Raw genomic sequence first — 6,476 nt, 5'->3', positions numbered from 1 at the left:
GAAATGACATACCCAAACTGAAACAGATACAGTTCATGAACCCTTTGTACAAAAAGCACAAGTATGATCTCATTTGAAAGCTGACACCTGGCAGTTTATTGTAATGTAGAATTAATTATTGTCATAATGACAAAAATTGTTATAAATAGCTTCAAAGTTTTGTAAAGTTATTAGAAATTATTTTTTATGAAACATCCTCATGAAAATAAAATTGAAGTTGGCCCTGGAGCAGTCTAGAAATGCACTACAGCTAATGCCACATGTCTAAACATTTTATGTTTAAAATCTTAAGATAATAAGTCCAAAACTCTGTATTTAGTGAAATGTTTTTCAAGACCATGTCATGTGACTTTATTTTGATTTGATGCTAAAATGCTACTGATATTTAGTGTCATCTTCTTACCATCTATGCAGTATATTGTCTTTATTGTTTTGTGGTGCAAACGAGCCCCATTCAGTCTCAGTCTCCCCCTGCACACATTCACACCTCTCCAGCCTGGTTATGGCTCTAAATATGCATTTCTTTTGTCTGCATTAGTTACTAACGACTGGCTATTCACATGCTATTCATATGGTTTCAGTCACTAATTTATTTTCTCAAAGTTCACCCTTACATTCTAAACTGTTTTAAATGCATTTCTTGAATAAAGAAACATTTCAGTAAGCATTCAAAAAATAATAAAAATATAACTTCTAGGTGGCAGGTGCACCTAGGGCTAGCTAGCATGTTAGCTTAGCACACCATCAATACACGACAATTTATGAGATTAAAACCATGTTTGTGCTTATAAACTTACTTTATAAAGCAAATCGAGTATTTTAAATAATTTTCTGTGATCTAATTTGGCTTCAGATAAAAAAATCAGACAGAAAATATACTATTGTATACTGTTCTGCACAATGATAGTCTATATAGATTAGCATTACATTATAAATATAATCTATTATTATGGAAATACCTGGCATGGATTGAAAAACACAGGTAACTCAAATATCATAGCAAACATGTTTATTGTCTTCAAAACGACTGTATCTCCATGTTACAGCCATAGTTACAGCGCGATCTGTTGTTAGCTGTGTGTGTGTTCGAGGCTTCCTGGATTGTCACATGATTATGGCACTTCTTCATGTTCTAATACTGTGCACAGGGCGGCGAGGGCGCCCTCATGCTATTGGTATGAATTGAAAACGCATTAACAGAGTATACAAACGCTCATAATGATTACATCGACGCATTTGGGTATAAATTCAATAAATATTATTCCTGTCTATAGAAATCTGATGTAAACCTATGAGAATATATCAATATTTCTCCAAATCTGCACATTTTTTAGCTAAAAGCCCGGAAGGACGTTGTTTTGTGTATCGCTGTCATGACGACGGCACGGGAGTTTTTTTATGAATGAAAGCGGCTGACACGCATAATTCATATCAAAGGTATCGACTCATTTTTTTCATTTCATAACTCCTGACACAAATTAAGAAATAACTGTCGCTATAAGTTTCTCAGAATACAATAGTGGTCAAATTCTGAAACTTGAGTCTTATATCTTTGTAATGATGTATAGTTTGTCAAGGTATAACATTAAATCTGATAGTAACTTTGAACTATTTATAAAAAAAACCGCTTCAGTGCGCCCGCGCTCTGGCAACGGTTAACAGGTTAATGAACAGAAAAAGAGGGCTTGAGACAGCGATGTAAATCTTTCCCACAAAGGAAACTCCCGCCAGAAATTCCCTCTTTCTGATTGGTTCAAGGCGTGCCTTTTGGTTAAGCTTTAAAAGGCCCTTCCGTTAGCCCTGCCTCTCTCTCTCTCAGCGCTTCTCAGCCGACAACAACGCAGTTTCTGCTGTTACTGGGGACAGCAGGCCAAACAGGCCTGAGCAATGCCTGCCATGCTTTCATACTCCCAAAAGGGAGTCAGACATTTGTTCAATCTCTTCAATTTCTTCCGAGAACAACGGCAACTTTACCATCACTGACACAACGATCCACTCCTGGTCTTCTCGGCACTTGGGGGCGCCGCGCCGTCCAGCGTGCCCTCAGCAGGCTTCGACTCACAACAGCCATGTGAAGCCACCATGCTCTTCTTCAAGGCCACAGACTCATCAACAAATTCAATCTTCAACCACTTCAAGAATTGACCACGATTGCAACTGCCATGCAAGTATTCTTTGATGAGATTGCTATGAAATAAGCTGATGGTTCTTCTTTTCATACTGAGATCTTATTCCATAGTTCTATTTTCTGTTCCACACCACTCACCCCTTTACCTATGCATGTATGTATGGATGTATGAATGTATTTATGTTTGTTTAGTGTTAGTTATGTTTGTGATTTAGTTAATAAAATTTGTGCACGATTATGAATTTGGTTTCTGATCCTCTGTTTGCATACAAAGTCCCTTTTACGATTTTGATCTTGCTACATGCTAATTGCTGTACATAAGGAATAATTATTTTTCAGCGACCATGAACAATACATTTTCCTTAGAATAAATGAATAATCAAAGAGTTCTTTGGAACTGATTAATTGATTGTAACATTAAATTGGCTTACCTCAAAGTTAATCTAATTAACTGACCCAAATATTAATAATTAATCATAATTGGTAATTATGGATTATTATTAATATTTCCCCTTAGAGCTAATATCGTTACAACCCCCTGAGGTCGATGGTATCGCCGGCGATTTTCCATAGGAGTTTCATACATCAATCGATTCTGTTAAATGTGTATTATTTTTGTGTATACTCACAATAAAAACAAAGTGTTGTGCTTTTTGCCAAATAAAGAAAAATAAACACGAAGCGAGTTCTGCCTTCACTCTGCCAGTAAAGTCCATTCTGAAACGCGTCCGAAAATGAACTGTAGCTCAGTTCTGAGGAGCTGAGGAATACTAGTACGTTTTTTTCCTTCACGAATTTCTTCACGTGGGTTTCTGTTTATGAATGAATGAACGGCAGAGATGCGCGCTGTTTACCACAGCTGGCAAAGACAGTTTAAATTTAAATCGCGTGTGTGAATGAATGATGATGTTTTAGCAAACTGTATTGCTATACTGAGATGAGTAAAAATCGACTGAAATATGTTGAAATAAAATGAAGGCTATTTGTATAAGCAACGTATTAAACTGCAAATTAACAATATGCCCTAATATTTCATGAAAACAACGTTACAGTCAGGCGAAATATGAAAGACAACATCTTGTTGACTAGATTTGGGTACAGTTTTTACTGTAGAATACTGCCACGTCAAATAAGCTTTTAATCTAATCTAAGTTTTTAATAAAATAGCAAAACATATTTACAAGATAGATGTAAGCAAAATCTTAAATGGTCAATATAAGTCTTCTTCTAAATATATCTTTTGTCCTTGCATTGTGGCTCAGTCAGTGTCACACCTGAATGAATGGCTAATTATGCAGAGTCATTATGCAGAGTGGGTGGGACATTGTATTCTAAGGTGTAAACCACTCCTCGTTCACGCCCCCTTGCATATTGGCTTTCCAAGCAAAACCTGTTTTACATCAATTTATATCAATGTATGGTTTTATGTGAACGATAAAGCAAGACTATTTTCACATAATTTTGAAGAAAAAACTCTAGGCGAGGACATCCATTAGTCAAAAGTCTTATTGACACATATTTACTATGTGTTTTGTGGCCTTATTTCAGAAATTTTAGTTTTTAGTTTTTTCAATAACCATGCATAAACATTATTCTCTCAAAAATGAAAACATGTACATACACGTGGCTCACATATTATGGTAGCCCTGTTTGTGCTTTATAGAGTGAATTTACACCTTTGCCATTAATATGTTTATAAGTAACTGAAAAAAGCACAAATGTCAGGGCATGTCAGAACATCTCAAGGGCCCCAAAAACAGCCCAGACCCCAGAGGGTTAACCCCGGACGACTGTGCCGCAAGGACTCACTCAGGAGATTCCAGGAACTAACAGCATCTTTCATCATCGAATAAGGGACTCTTCTAAAAGCATCTTTCATCATCGAATAGTATTCGAAAAGTTGAAAAAAATGGCGACGCAAAACCTGATGGAGAGCGACTCCCCGTTGAGTTCTGGCAATGCGGGGCACAATTATCATCCTGCGTGTGAGTGCGCCACGGGCAAAGAGTGTCGTTTAAGAGCGGCGTTGGACTGTATGTTTAAAGATCATTTTAGAGGCCAGATGGTTGGCTTGATGCACAGGATCATCAATGCTGCGTGTGATATGAAAAACAATTGTGCGCAGGATACCAAACGTGTGACAAATCTCAAAAATGAAATGGATGTTGTAAGAGGCCCGATAAAGTCATGGCCTGATGTAACACCCATGTTTTTAACGGCAAAGAGCCGATCAGCGAAATCCTCAGAAAAGTTCTGGATGTGTTGGGTGAATGTTCTGATGAATTCGAAATCACCGAGATACTCGCTATATGGACATTTGTAACAGATCTCTGTGTGTCACTGGTGTCAAAAAATGCAAAAACTGACGTTGGTGAATTGGTTGAAAGTCTGGTCAACTATACCCTAGAGCAAAACATGATAGCCTGCAGAGATTTTCTATTCTGGTTAGACCATCTGTAAATGTTGTTTTACTTTATGTACGTAATGCCGGTCTATCATTTTCTTCACTACTTCAATGTATGAAATGTTGAATTAAATGTTGAATGTTGAAATAATGTTGAAATCATTTTTTTAACAAAAATGACTATTGTGGTAATGTCTGAGCTCATAAAAATAGTATACATAATAATAATATTTAGAATAATTAAAAATTCTACATGATTTAAAAGATTAAATATTTAAATATTTGTTTTCTACATTTTAATTACTGTATTCCCGAGGTGGCAACCATTTCCAAGATGTGAATACCTGAAATTGTGTGGTGATTTTTCAAATGATACAACTAATTTGCCCGCTGTGTACAGAACAGAAAAAAAAAGACATTTTGTGGTGTTGAAAATGTTTTGATTTTGCTCTTAGCATCGGGTCCTGCATCATAGAGGGTATTTAATAAGTTTAATAAGATTATGTGCTCTGTCATGGACGACTAGACACTAGTCATGGGATGTCCGGCAGAGAGAAGGGCTTGAGTGGACACGTCCTGTGGTCACATTTTTATGTCTTCATCCAGAGTTTACCCGAGAGTTTACAGAGTTTCACTCTGCCTTTTCCCCCGCTTCGCAGCGTAGCCATCCTACAGCTTTCCGCCCCTGCGACAGCCGTAACATCGACCACCACGGCATCCGTTTCAGGCCAAATGGAGGAGCAGGTGGGTTACTTAAACATGGCATTCAGCAACCTGGCCCTTTCCAGTCCCATTTCCTCCCGTGGAGTTGAGGATATGTCTCACCAGCGACCTTCGGCTTGTCACAATCCTGGCATGCATCGAGAACAGGAACGCCTTGACACCTTTCAGAATTGGACTCTTGCAGAGTGGCTTGCTTCAGTTGTGGAGGCCAGCTTAGCAACTGGGAACCGGGAGATCGGGCAGTATCAGAGCACCAGAGGCATTACCCCAACTGCCGCTTCGTTCGAGGTGATCGTGCAGATAATGTACCTTTATCTGGTGGCGGCCTTTCAAATGTATCTAACTTGGCAATGCAACAGTGTGAAGAAAGGTCGCTCACATTTGTCAACCGGCCCTCAAGAATAACTGTTCAACCAGACCAATTGGCTAAGGCTGGTTTTTACTATGTTGGTCGTAATGATGATGTGAAGTGCTTTTGTTGTGATGGTGGACTCAGATGTTGGGAGTCTGGTGATGATCCATGGGTAGAACATGCTAAGTGGTTTCCAAGATGTGAATACCTGTTGCAAGAAAAGGGCCAAGAGTTTGTTCATCAGATTCAAGCAAGATTTCCAAGACTATTTGAACAGCTATTGACTAATGGAGACAGCGACTCGAGAGAATTTGTTGTACACCTGGGTCCTGGAGAAGACCGTTCAGAAGATGCAGTGATGATTAACAATCCTGTGGTGAAGTCTGCTTTAGAGATGGAATTTGAGCGTGGCCTGATGGCCCAGACAAATGAAGCTGCATCCCAGAGTCAAGATCTTTCAGACTTGCCTATGGAGGAACAGTTAAGAAGACTTCAAGAGGAGCGCACATGCAATGTTTGCATGGATAAGGAAGTGAACATTGTCTTCATCCCCTGTGGTCACCTAGTTGTGTGCAAAGAATGTGCGCCTTCTCTGCGCAAGTGCCCCATATGTAGAGGCTTGGTCAAAGGCGCTGTCCGTACTTTCCTATCATAAAGTGAAGATATTCATCATCCAAGTAACAAACATTTTTTGGATTTGCAAATTTACATTTAACTTGATGAATAAAAACAAAGGAGAAGTTTATTATTTTCACTCAATCCAGTGACAAAATCTGATTAAACATTACACGTTTAAAACATATGGGTGAATTGTACACCATAAGTTCTGTAACAAACATTTAGTTTGCTATGGATGTTAGGTAAATGTT

At 38.3% G+C, this 6,476-nt stretch overlaps 1 pseudogene across 1 annotated transcript; it reads left to right on the top strand.

Moving 5' to 3' along the window:
* The first annotated feature begins 5,072 nt into the window (after positions 1-5,072).
* On the top strand, positions 5,073-6,262 carry LOC308704823 (inhibitor of apoptosis protein-like; annotated as a pseudogene). Its single transcript has one exon. The product of its transcript is annotated as an inhibitor of apoptosis protein-like (transcript).
* The last annotated feature ends 214 nt before the right edge of the window (positions 6,263-6,476 follow it).

The sequence above is a fragment of the Scardinius erythrophthalmus genome, assembly GCF_964197995.2.
Source record: "Scardinius erythrophthalmus genome assembly, chromosome: 2".
NCBI classification, from domain to species: domain Eukaryota; kingdom Metazoa; phylum Chordata; class Actinopteri; order Cypriniformes; family Leuciscidae; genus Scardinius; species Scardinius erythrophthalmus.
Note: the sequence above shows the minus strand (reverse complement) of the source record. Positions and strands in the feature narration are given on the sequence as shown.